Here is an 11,103-nt window from a genome sequence, read left to right as displayed (position 1 = left end):
CAGGGGGGGAGAGAGGGAGAGGTTGATGGGGGCGGGAGAGAGGGAGAGGTTGATGGGGGCGGGGGGGGAGAGGGAGAGGTAGATGGGCGGGGGGGGTAGAGAGGGAGAGGTTGATGGGGTGGGGAGAGAGGGAGAGGTTGATGGGCGGGGGGAGAGAGGGAGAGGTTGATGGGGTGGGGAGAGAGGGAGAGGTTGATGGGCGGGGGGAGAGAGGGAGAGGTTGATGTGGGGGGAGAGAGGGAGAGGTTGATGGGGGTGGGGGGGAGAGAGGGAGAGGTTGATGGGGGGGAGAGAGGGAAAGGTTGATGGGGGTGGGGGGGGAGAGGGAGAGGTTGATGGGCGGGGAGGGGAGAGAGGGAGAGGTTGATGGGGGGGGAGAGAGGGAGAGGTTGATGGGGGGAGAGAGGGAGGAGGAGAGGTTGATGGGGGGGAGAGAGGGAGGAGGGAGAGGTTGATGGGGGTGGGGGGGAGAGAGGAGAGGTTGATGGGGGTGGGGGGGAGAGAGGGAGAGGTTGATGGGGGGGGAGAGAGGGAGAGGTTGATGGGGGCGGGGGGAGAGGGAGAGGTTGATGGGTGGGGAGGGGAGAGAGGGAGAGGTTGATGGTGGGGGAGAGAGGGAGGAGGGAGAGGTTGATGGGGGGGAGAGAGCGAGGAGGGAGAGGTTGATGGGGGTGGGGGGGAGAGAGGGAGAGGTTGATGGGGGTGGGGGTGAGAGAGGGAGAGGTTGATGGGGGGAGAGAGGGAGAGGTTGATGGGGGTGGGGGGGAGAGAGGGAGAGGTTGATGGGGGGGGAGAGAGGAGAGGTTGATGGGGGTGGGGGGGAGAGGGAGAGGTTGATGGGGGTGGGGGGAGAGAGGGAGAGGTTGATGGGGGGAGAGAGGGAGAGGTTGATGGGGGTGGGGAGAGAGGGAGAGGTTGATGGGGGGGAGAGAGGGAGAGGTTGATGGGGGGTGGATAGAGGGAGATGTTGATGGGGGTGGGGAGAGAGGGAGAGGTTGATGGGGTGGGAGAGAGGGAGAGGTTGATGGGGGTGGGGAGAGAGGGAGAGGTTGATGGGGGGGAGAGAGGGAGAGGTTGATGGGGGGAGAGAGGAGAGGTTGATGGGGGGAGAGAGGGAGAGGTTGATGGGTGGGGGGGAGAGAGGGAGAGGTTGATGGGGGTGGGAGAGAGGGAGAGGTTGATGGGGGTGGGGAGAGAGGGAGAGGTTGATGGCGGGGGGCTGGTGGAGAGGGAAGAATCTGCCGTTTGGGACAGGAGTGCAGAGAGTGCAGAGAGACTGAGGTTCTTGGATATTGGTGTGTTGCTCTGCCTCCTGCAATCCAGGTCCGTTAACTGTTCCCATTCTCTCCACAGCTGCACTGCCAGTAACTCCGCAAGGAGCACTCCTACCAGCTCGCCGGCGCTACGCAAGCGGCTGCCGCTCTGCCCGAAGGCCACGGACGGGGAAAGTGTGCTGGAGAAGGGTTCAGATAGCTCCTCAGAAAGGTTGTCCTGTGGCAACCAGTACAGCCACTCCACTCCCGGGCGCACAGCAAGAACTCGCGGGTAAGAAGCCAGCGTATTTACCACCTACTCTCGGCACTGGGCAGGAAAGCTGTCTCAGACTCTGAATACATTGTCCTTTGCAGCAAATAATAGCTCCCTCAGAAGTCCAAAAGGAATACCAGCTATAGAAGGTGCTTGGCACATCTCTCGGCAGATTCTCTCAGCATCTCTTAAATTCTTGTTGATTAGTCAGGAGAAGATTCTCTTTGTCCTCTCTCGTTGTAATCTTTACCTAGCAGAGGTAGAAGGCACCTTAACAAGTACTAAGTATATCCAGGACACACAGTAAGAGGCTACTAGACTGATTCCTGGGATGAGAGGACTGTCCTATGAGGAGAGATTGAGTAGATTGGACCGATACTCTCTGGAGTTTAGAAGAATGAAAGGTGATCTCATTGAAACATATAAAATTATTCTACGGCTTGACAGGGTAGATGATGAGAGGCTGTTTCCCCTGGCTGGACAGTCTAGAAGTAGGGGTCATCGTCTCGGGATAAGAGGTCGGCTATTTAGGACTGAGCTGAGAAATTTCTTGACTTTGGTGAATCTTTGGAATTCTTTGCCCCAGAGGGCTGTGGAGGCTGAGTCGTTGAGTATATTCAAGGCTGAGATCGAGAGATTGTTGGACTCTCGGGGAATCGAGGGATATGGGGATTGGGCGGCCAAGTGGAGTTGAGGTCGATGATCAGCCGTGATCTCATTGAATGGCGGAGCAGGCTCGAGGGGCCGTATGTCCAACTTGTGCTCATATTTCTTATGTAAATCAGATATTTTTTATTAATTCCCGGTGTTAGATCAAGGTAATTTCAGTGGACCACACTGATCTGAGGTCAACACACTAAAATTAAAGTTTGCGAGTCCGGTGGTAAGTTTTAAATAGTCGATTTATTGCATCACTTGATTTACACTGTTTGACTTCCTTTATCCAACTAACAAGGATGTTCAAAATGGCTGGCTTTATACCGCAGCAGATGTACCCGCCCCCTTTATTACCACCGGACTCGCAAACTTTAATTTTGGTGTGTTGACCTCAGATCAGTGTGGTCCACTGAAATTACCTTGATCTAACACTCGGGTTGCAGGTGTCGCTGGCAAGGCCGGCATTTATTGCCCATCCCTAATTGCCCCTTGAGAAGGTGGCGGTGTGCCGCCTTCTTGAACCGCTGCAGTCCGTGTGGTGAAGGTGCTCCCACAGTGCTGTTAGGGAGGGAGTTCCAGGATTTCGACCCAGCGACGATAAAGGAATGGCGATATATAGACAGGATGGTGTGTGACACATCTGCACCATTTCTCACATTGTGTTCAATAATGTTTGTGAGGAAGTTGTTCACTTTTTTTACCATTTACGTGCTTTTGACTCCAATCCTTTCCCCTCTCCTGCTATTTGATCTATAATCCCATCTTTTCCCCGCTCCTGCTATTTGCTCTGTAATCCAAACCTTTCCCCTCTTCCTTAAACACTTATCAATCACAGATTTATATTTTCTTTTCTTTTATCTTCCAGAAAATGCAGAGCTGGTACAACGTGAGTATAAAGTGCAATTCTTGATTTTTAATTCTGTGTTTTATGTCTGTGTTGCCTTACGTTGGTTTGTGCTATTGTTAAATTACAGTTCGAGAACCATTGCTGTGGAATTGTGTGTCACGGTGGGATTAACTAATGCTGCTGCAAGACACGCCAGTATCTCTTTCTTGTCCTTTCTGGACATATGTTCTCATCAATGTGTCTCAAATTTGAGAGAATCCATCACGTCATCTGCATGGAATCTAGAGAACCGGGGAGCCCCTGAGCTGAGATTGTCCGATGGGTCAGAGGGTGAAATCTAAAGCTGGCACTGGCCAGAAGGAAGAACAGCAGAGCCCAAGTCAAGGAGGCCCTTGCCAAAGGAAATGGCAGAGCCTTCGAACTTTTGCCTAAAAAGAGCCATACTGAAATCTCTGGATCTCATTTCCCTTGGGATTCCTGGATACCAAATAAATAGGGGCAATTTTCTTGGTCTAGACTGGATACAATCCCAGGCCCGATAGGTGTGTGCTGGGCTCTACGCCCAGGCACCATTCCACTTTCCTTATATATATCTGATTAGAGAAGAGTAGATCCCAGCTAATCACTTATTGATGAGTAAATAAGTGCAGTACTGAGGGAGGACCGCACTGTCGGAGGGGTAGTACTGAGGGAGCGCCGCACTGTCGGAGGGGCAGTACTGAGGGAGGACCGCACTGTCGGAGGGGCAGTACTGAGGGAGCGCCGCACTGTCGGAGGGGTAGTACTGAGGGAGCGCTGCACTGTCGGAGGGGCAGTACTGAGGGAGCACCGCACTGTCGGAGGGGCAGCACTGAGGGAGCACCGCACTGTCGGAGGGGCAGCACTGAGGGAGCGCTGCACTGTCGGAGGGGCAGTATTGAGGGAGCACCGCACTGTCGGAGGGGCAGTACTGAGGGAGCGCCGCACTGATGGAGGGGCAGCACTGAGGGAGTGCCGCACTGTCGGAGGGGCGGTACTGAGGGAGTGCCACACTGTCGGAGGGTCAGTACTGAGGGAGTGCCGCACTGTCGGAGGGGTAATACTGAGGGAGCACCGCACTGTCGGAGGGGCAGTACTGAGGGAGCGCTGCACTGTCGGAGAGGCAGTACTGAGGGAGCAGCGCACTGTCGGAGGGGCAGTACTGAGGGAGCACTGCACTGTCGGAGGGGCAGTACTGAGGGAGCGCTGCACTGTCGGAGGGGCAGCACTGAGGGAGTGCCGCACTGTCGGAGGGGCAGTACTGAGGGAGTGCCACACTGTTGGAGGGTCAGTACTGAGGGAGCGCCGCACTGTTGGAGGCTCAGTACTGAGGGAGTGCCACACTGTCGGAGGGGCAGTACTGAGGGAGAGCCGCACTGTTGGAGGGGCAGTACTGGGGGAGCGCCGCACTGTCGGAGGGGCAGTACTGAGGGAGCGCCGCACTGTCGGAGGGGCAGTACTGAGGGGGGGCAGTACTGAGGGAGTGCCGCACTGTCGGAGGGGCAGTACTGAGGGAGCGCAGTACTGAGGGAGCGCCGCACTGTCGGAGGGGCAGTACTGAGGGAGCGCCGCACTGTCGGATGGGCAGTACTGAGGGAGTGCCGCACTGTTGGAGGGGCAGTACTGAGGGAGCGCCGCACTGTCGGAGGGGCAATACTGAGGGGGGGGCAGTATTGAGGGAGCGCCGCACTGTCGGAGGGGCAGTACTGAGGGAGCGCAGCACTGAGGGAGCGCCGCACTGTCGGAGGGGCAGTACTGAGGGAGAGCCGCACTGTTGGAGGGGCAGTACTGGGGGAGCGCCGCACTGTCGGAGGGGCAGTACTGAGGGAGCGCCGCACTGTCGGAGGGGCAGTACTGAGGGGGGGCAGTACTGAGGGAGTGCCGCACTGTCGGAGGGGCAGTACTGAGGGAGCGCAGTACTGAGGGAGCGCCGCACTGTCGGAGGGGCAGTACTGAGGGAGTGCCGCACTGTCGGATGGGCAGTACTGAGGGAGTGCCGCACTGTTGGAGGGGCAGTACTGAGGGAGCGCCGCACTGTCGGAGGGGCAATACTGAGGGGGGGGCAGTATTGAGGGAGCGCCGCACTGTCGGAGGGGCAGTACTGAGGGAGCGCAGCACTGAGGGAGCGCCGCACTGTCGGAGGGGCTGCACTGAGGGAGTGCTGCACTGTCGGAGTTGCAGTCTTTCGGATGAGACGTTAACACGAGGGCCCCGCCTGCCATTTCAGGTGGATGCAAAAGTTCCCGCAGCCACTATTTCGAAGAAGCACAGGATGTTGTCCAGTTGTCCTGGGGCCAATATTTATCCCTCAATCAACATCGCTAAAACAGAATATTGTTTGTGGGATCTTGTGCGCTAACTGGCCGATGGGCTGAGAGATGGTCACTGCAGTTAATGTGCTGTGATCGCGCTTCTCGTGACTCCAGTTGCATGTTCATTTCTTTTAATTGCCATCCTGCTTAAATTAACGTCGCTCAGTCATGCTAAGTCTGAGGTTTGCTTTGATTTCTGTTACATATTCCATTAGTTTTCCAAAAAGGAGAAGGATTGAACTGTGTGTCTCCTTCATTTTGCAAGATGCATGGAAACCATTTTAGAGCCTGCATTTTCAGTGACTTGACAGCTGTGTACGTATTTGTAATAAGGTTGATTGGATAGGAAGAGCGGTGTTTGATCCAGATATTCCTCTGGAGAAATTGTATCTTTCTTCCAGGTGTTGAGCCCCACATACAAACAGCGGAACGAAGACTTTCACAAACTGTTCAAGAAGCTGCCCGATTCAGAGCGACTGATTGAGGGTGAGGCCGACTGTGGGTGTGAGGCGGGTGTTGGGCGGGGCCGGCGGTGGGCGAGGCAGAGTGTAGGTTCGAGTGACAGTAGGGTATTGATAAGAGTCACGTTTTGTTTGAGGGGGAAACAGTGAGCCTCAATGTTGACATCAGAAATACTTGTTCTGACTGTAGACTTTGACCCAGGGGTACAGGCTGGGGCTGACTGTAGATACTGACACAGGGGTACAGGCTGGGGCTGACTGGAGATACTGACCCAGGGGTACAGGCTGGAGCTGACTGTAGATACTGACCCAGGGGTACAGACTGGGGCTGACTGTAGATACTGACGCAGGGGTACAGGCTGGGGCTGACTGGAGATACTGACCCAGGGGTACAGGCTGGAGCTGACTGTAGATACTGACCCAGGGGTACAGACTGGGGCTGACTGTAGATACTGACGCAGGGGTACAGACTCGGGCTGACTGTAGATATTGACCCAGGGGTACAGACTGGGGCTGACTGTAGATACTGACCCAAGGGTACAGACTGGAGCTGACTGTAGATACTGACCCAGGGGTACAGACTGGGGCTGACTGTAGATATTGACCCAGGGGTACAGACTGGGGCTGACTGTAGATACTGACCCAGGGGTACAGGCTGGAGCTGACTGTAGATATTGACCCAGGGGTACAGGCTGGAGCTGACTGTAGATACTGACCCAGGGGTACAGGCTGGGGCTGACTGTAGATACTGACACAGGGGTACAGGCTGGGGCTGACTGTAGATACTGACCCAGGGGTACAGGCTGGAGCTGACTGTAGATACTGACCCAGGGGTACAGACTGGGGCTGACTGTAGATACTGACCCAGGGGTACAGGCTGGGGCTGACTGTAGATACTGACGCAGGGGTACAGACTGGGGCTGACTGCAGATACTGACCCAAGGGTACAGACTGGAGCTGACTGTAGATACTGACCCAGGGGTACAGGCTGGGGCTGACTGTAGATACTGACCCAGGGGTACAGACTGGGGCTGACTGTAGATACTGACCCAGGGGTACAGGCTGGGGCTGACTGTAGATACTGACGCAGGGGTACAGACTGGGGCTGACTGTAGATACTGACCCAGGGGTACAGGCTGGAGCTGACTGTAGATACTGACCCAGGGGTACAGGCTGGGGCTGACTGTAGATACTGACCCAGGGGTACAGACTGGGGCTGACTGTAGATATTGACCCAGGGGTACAGGCTGGAGCTGACTGTAGATACTGACCCAGGGGTACAGACTGGGGCTGACTGTAGATACTGACCCAGGGGTACAGACTGGGGCTGACTGTAGATACTGACCCAGGGGTACAGGCTGGGGCTGACTGTAGATACTGACCCAGGGGTACAGACTGGGGCTGACTGTAGATACTGACCCAGGGGTACAGGCTGGAGCTGACTGTAGATACTGACCCAGGGGTACAGGCTGGGGCTGACTGTAGATACTGACCCAGGGGTACAGACTGGGGCTGACTGTAGATACTGACCCAGGGGTACAGACTGGAGCTGACTGTAGATACTGACCCAGGGGTACAGACTCGGGCTGACTGTAGATACTGACCCAGGGGTACAGGCTGGAGCTGACTGTAGATACTGACCCAGGGGTACAGGCTGGGGCTGACTGTAGATACTGACCCAGGGGTACAGACTGGGGCTGACTGTAGATACTGACCCAGGGGTACAGACTGGGGCTGACTGTAGATACTGACCCAGGGGTACAGACTCGGGCTAGGTGATGTTTGCAGTGTGATATAACATGTATTAATTGTCTTTCATGAATGGGGAGTGATGTTACAATTGGTTGTTTTTTCCTGTGCGCGGTATTTAGTGTACTGATGGATGCGTCCGCATCAAATTCCGTTTTTTGTTGCTCCTTTTGACCTCTGTTGAGCCCAGCGCTGCTCGGGCCTCTCAGCGCTGCTCGGGATCCTTGGTGCTCACTCGTCCGACAGCTGCCTGTGGACGGAAGCTACTTTCACCTCTCCTGTGACTTGTGTCAGGTGTAAATCAAGGATCTGGTGAGAAAAGGAGCCGAATGATTCTGGTGCAACCCAAATTGAACAAAGGTCTTCGTTGCATTTGCTGCTACCTGCCCACAATTTATCAGACACTGAATTCACCCTGGCGTGATGGGATTTTAAATCTTGACTTTAAATGGCTGTTCACTCCTCCTCTATAACCATGCCCCAAATAACAGGACTCCCGTCCTCTATAACCATGTCCCTAGTAACAGGACTTCCGTCCTCTATAACCATGTCCCCAGTAACAGGACTCCCGTCCTCTATAACCATGTCCCCAGTAACAGGACAACCGTCCTCTATAACCATGTCCCTAGTAACAGAACTCCCGTCCTCTATAACCATGTCCCCAGTAACAGGACTCCCGTCCTCTATAACCATGTCCCCAGTAACAGGACTCCCGTCCTCTATAACCATGTCCCCAGTAACAGGACTCCCGTCCCCTATAACCATGTCCCCAGTAACAGGACTCCCGACCTCTATAACCATGTCCCCAGTAACAGAACATAAGAAATAGGAGCAGGAGTGAAGAGTGATATAAAATATTCATTCAGTGTTTTTGCCATCTCCATATTTCCCACCATTAATTTCCCGGTCTCATCCTCTAAGGGACCAACATTTACTTTAGCCACCCTTTTTCTTTTTATATAACTATAAAAACTCTTACTATCTGTTTTTATATTTTTTGCTAATTTACTTTCATAATCTATCTTCCCTTTCTTAATCTTTTTGTCATTTTTTGCTCTCTTTTAAAGTTTTCCCAATCCTCTATCCTCCCACTAGATTTGGCTACCTTATATGCCCTTGTTTTTAGTCGAATACTATCCTTAATTTCTTTACTTAGCCACGGATGGCTGTCTTTTCTTTTACACCCTTTTCTTCTCAGTGGAATATATTTTTTTTGGAAGTTGTAAAATAACTCCTTAAATGTACACCACTGATCATGTATCGTCTTACCCTTTAATCTATTTTCCCAATCCACTCTACTCAATTCCGCTCTCATACCTTCATCGTCTCCTTTATTCAAGCTTAGCACGCTTGTTTGAGATCCAACCTTCTCACCCTCGAATTGAATATGGAATTCAACCATGTTATGTCCAAGGGGATCCTTTACTAGGACATTTTTAATTAATCCTGTCTCGTTACACAGGACCAGATCTAAGGTTGCTTGCCCCCTGGCCGGTTCAGTTACATACTGCTCAAGAAATCCATCCCTAATACACTCAATTAACTCATCCTCAAGGCAGCCCTGCCCAATTTGATTTGTCCAATTAATATGATAGTTAAAATCCCCCATAATTATAGATGTTCCCTTATTACAAGCCTCAACTATTTCCTGATTGATACTCCGTCCAACAGAGTTGCCACTGTTCGGAGGCCTATAGACTACGCCCACTAGTGTTTTTTTCCCCTTATTATTCCTTACCTCCACCCAAACTGTTTCATTATCCTGATCTTTTGACCCAATATCATTTCTCTGTATTACAGTGATTCCTTCCTTTTGGACTCCCCAGCCTTCGGGAACATCCTTCCTGCATCTAGTCTGTCCAGTCCTGTCAGAATTTTATAAGTTTCAATGAGATCCCCTCTCATTCTTCTAAACTCCAGCGAGTATAAGCCCAATCGACCTAATCTCTCCTCATACGTCATTCCTGCCATCCCAGGTATCAGCCTGGTGAATCTTCGCTGAACTCCCTCCATGGCAAGAACATCCTTCCTCAGATAAGGCGACCAAAACTGCACACAATACTCAAGACGTGGTCTCACCAAGGCCCTGTACAACTGCAGCAAGATATCCTTGTTCCTGTACTCGAACCTTCTTGCTATGAAGGCCAACATACCATTTGCCTTCTTAACCGTCTGCTGCACCTGTTACCTGGGGAGAAAGCTAGTTATCACCGGCAAGCTCCAAATAATGCAGATTGTCAACAGGTTAGATGAGTGTACCTTTGTCGTCAGTGTGTGTGAACTAACAGCTCCCTCCATTTCCGGTTATTTATTTGATTAGGCACATGATACTGATGCAGAGTCTCTTGTCGGGTTTCTCGAAGGCATCAAATGGATTCTTCGGGAAGTTGGGAGATTGTGAACCATTTGAGTGATAGCTGGGACTTGACGGAGAAGGAGACCATCAATGGGGAATGACGTTAGACCTAAGCAGCTCAGCTAGCCTGAATCTCCCACCTCTGTCAGGACAAACTGCTCATGACACTGCACTATATCTCAAGGAGGTGGATGGATACTGGCGAGATGATGTACTTCGCTGATGCACTGGTCATCAATCAGTCTTGTGCATCTATGTTGATTTTCCTTCTATGCTGGATTATGAAGTAGTATCGATAAGTATTTCTGGTGTGTTTTTAGCTGCCATTCTGAACTGTTCCCTTGAGCAGTATTTATTTGCAGGGTGGAGCCAATACAATGCATCAATACATGGGTGCCATGGAGTGGAGGGGAACAGGCTTGATTTTCCCCTCCCTTTGTTTCCCACTATGCAGTAAGGCTCTAGGAAAGAATCAGGCCACGGGTGGAGGCCGGACATCTCTACCTAAGGATGCAATAAAATAGGACAGAGCGTAATGACCTTGGTCCCAGGAGAATGCCTGCGTCCATAGCCCCGTCCGTGACCCAGTGACAACAGGGGACAAAATAGGAGAATCCATCAAATCACAAAAAACGTGCAGTGCATATTAATTGTGCTGTGGTGCTCTTCACCACCTCCCCCCCCCCGCCCCGCAGATTTTACACTGTCTTCAGAATCTACTCTTCCAGCTTATGAACATTTCTGTTTGAATTTATCCAGTGAAATGTCTTCATTAAAATGAACTGTGAAAGGAAACACCTCTTCGACCTTCTTTTCCAATTTTTTACGTTTGATACTTGTGTGATATTTGGGTTGTTTATTGACCAGTGCCTGAGAGAACAGAATTTGGATTTCCTTTTCTCCCTGTGCCAGGTCCTCTGACAAATTTCCCTTTCTCCTCTTTGCCCATCCTCTCTCCACCCTCTTTGTATCTAGCTTCCGACTCTGTGCCCAGCATGGTCTTGGCACTTTCAGCATCATGCCCGTGTCCCGTGATGACAAGTGAAAGTCTGCATTTGAAGTTTTGCATTCTTTGTTTATTCTGAAATATATGGTTGGAGCGGTTGAGTCGCTCATTGATGGTATCGATTGTGTTATTAATTCATGTTTATCTGAGAGGGAACACAAAAACAAGAA

The 11,103-nt window shown here is 52.0% G+C and overlaps 1 long non-coding RNA gene across 3 annotated transcripts; it reads left to right on the top strand.

Annotated features, from left to right (window-relative positions):
- The first annotated feature begins 1,529 nt into the window (after positions 1 to 1,529).
- LOC147120786 (uncharacterized) lies at positions 1,530 to 10,722 on the top strand. 3 transcript variants are annotated; one of them, XR_015075733.1, is made up of 4 exons: positions 1,530 to 1,545; positions 3,050 to 3,070; positions 5,763 to 5,847; positions 9,892 to 10,722. It is a non-coding gene; the product is annotated as an uncharacterized LOC147120786 (long non-coding RNA). The 3 variants fall into 3 exon arrangements; XR_015075734.1 differs by lacking the exon at positions 1,530 to 1,545 and adding an exon at positions 1,751 to 1,931; XR_015075731.1 differs by lacking the exon at positions 1,530 to 1,545 and having other exon boundaries at positions 2,656 to 3,070.
- Positions 10,723 to 11,103: the final 381 nt, after the last annotated feature.

This window comes from Somniosus microcephalus, chromosome 3 (assembly GCF_052327205.1).
Source record: "Somniosus microcephalus isolate GS21.2 chromosome 3, FLI_Smic_1.0, whole genome shotgun sequence".
NCBI lineage: Eukaryota > Metazoa > Chordata > Chondrichthyes > Squaliformes > Somniosidae > Somniosus > Somniosus microcephalus.
The sequence above is the reverse complement of the archived record's forward strand: the minus strand, read 5'-3'. Positions and strand labels throughout refer to the sequence as shown.